The sequence below is a fragment of the Xyrauchen texanus genome, chromosome 17 (genome assembly GCF_025860055.1).
Source record: "Xyrauchen texanus isolate HMW12.3.18 chromosome 17, RBS_HiC_50CHRs, whole genome shotgun sequence".
Classification (NCBI taxonomy): Eukaryota; Metazoa; Chordata; class Actinopteri; order Cypriniformes; family Catostomidae; genus Xyrauchen; species Xyrauchen texanus.
In genome coordinates this window covers 13,508,714-13,510,719 of record NC_068292.1, presented here as the reverse complement: position 1 = coordinate 13,510,719, position 2,006 = coordinate 13,508,714, and positions in this window count along the sequence as shown.

The window sequence follows — 2,006 nt, the reverse complement described above, 5'->3', positions numbered from 1 at the left end:
TAAAATTATCACATTGCTTCATTTTCCATGGCCATTGACAATAATAATAATAGTAAATGAAGGTACACTCATGGCATCAAGTATTTTATTTTAGTACATGGATATTCAACATTCAAAGAATGATGGAAATTTGTATTTATTTGTTTATATATTTATGTTATGTTAACAGTGACTTTTTCACTGTATGAAAACTATTATAATTATAATTTTTTACATTTTCCACCAGATGGTGCCAAACTGGCATTTAAAGGGTTAAAATCCTGAAAATGTATTAATATTTGGTAGTTATGATCATGACTGATGACTGATGAAAGAGAAGACTCAGGGGTGCAGGCCTACAGATTTTGTTGTTTCTGAAGGAAATTAGTACTTTAATTCACCAAAGTGGCATTCAACTGATCACAAAATATAGTCATGACATTACTGATGTAAAAAACCGCACCATCGCTATTTGATAATTTTTTATAATTTTTTGATCAAATCTAGACAGCCCCATTTCCAGCAGCCATCATTCCAACACCTTATCCTTGAGTAATCATGCTAAATTGATCATATAATTCTAGAAAATCACTTATATCAAACACAGTTGAAAGATATTTGGTTTGTTAAATAAACCTTAACATTGTTTTTGTGTTTGTTTTTAAGTTGCCACAGTATACAATAGACTGACATGTCTTTAGGTCAATATTTGGTCGAAAATGGCAAAAAAGAAATGGCCTTCTCCAGAAATTCATCCGTCAATCATTGTTTTGAGGAATGAAGGATATACAATTGTAGAAATGGCCAAAAAATTGAAGATTTCACACAAAGGTGTACACAACAGTCTTCAAAAACAAAGGACAACTGACTCTAACAAGGACAGAAAGAGATGTGGAAGTCCAGATGTACAACTAAACAAGAGGATATGTACATCGGAGTCTGTAGTTTGAGAAATAGACGCCTCACATGTCCTCCGCTGACAGCTTCATTGAATTCTACCCGCTCAACACCAGTTTCATGTACAACAGTAAAGAGGAGACTCAGGAGGCCTTATGTGAAGAATTGCAAAGAAAAAGTCACATTTGAAACAGAAAGACAAAAACAAATGGTTAGAGTGGGGAAAGAAACGCAGACATTGGACAACAGATAATTGGAAGAGTGTTATGGATCTTAACCCCATTGAGCTTTTGTAGGATCAGCTAGACTGCAAGGTGTGTGAGAAGTGCCGACAAGACAGACACATCTATGGCAAGTGCTACAGGAAGTGTGGGGTGAAATGACACCTGACTATCTGGACAAACTGACAGCTAGAATGTCAAGGATCTGCAAAGCTGTCATTGCTGCACGTGGAGGATTTTTTGATGAGAACTCTTTGAATTAGTTTAAGTTCTGAACATTTAAAATTGTAATAGTAATTTTTCAAGTTATTAATGTCCTGACTACACATTGTGATCAGTTGAATACCACTTGGGTGAATAAAAGTAAACATTTATTTCCATAAAATCAAAATCTGTACATTATTCCAAACATATGGCCACCTGTGTGTGTGTACGTGTGTGTGTGTGTATATACATATATATATATATATATACATACACACACACACATACACACACACACACACACACACACACACATACACAAACACGACCCAATCAAACGACGAGCAAATCTTTGTTTCGGAATAGACCAAAAAAAAAAAAACTCCAGCCCAAAAACAAGAAACTAAGAAATAAACAAATCATACATGTTAAATGTTGAAAGTTATTAAATGGTGATAATGACAAATTTGTCAAGTCAAATTCACAACCAGATTGTCAAGTTCATACAAATGCTCTTTATGGTATATAAACTTAATATCTTTAATATACATACAAAATGTACAAGAATGGCAAAATTGTTTTTCTGTAATGAACACATATTCTGTAGCGAACACATATTCTGTAGCATATTTTTCAGAGCAAGTTCCCAGTCACATTTGTAGAAGAATGCTCATAAAGAGTGTGAGCAGATTTAAAAATACAGGT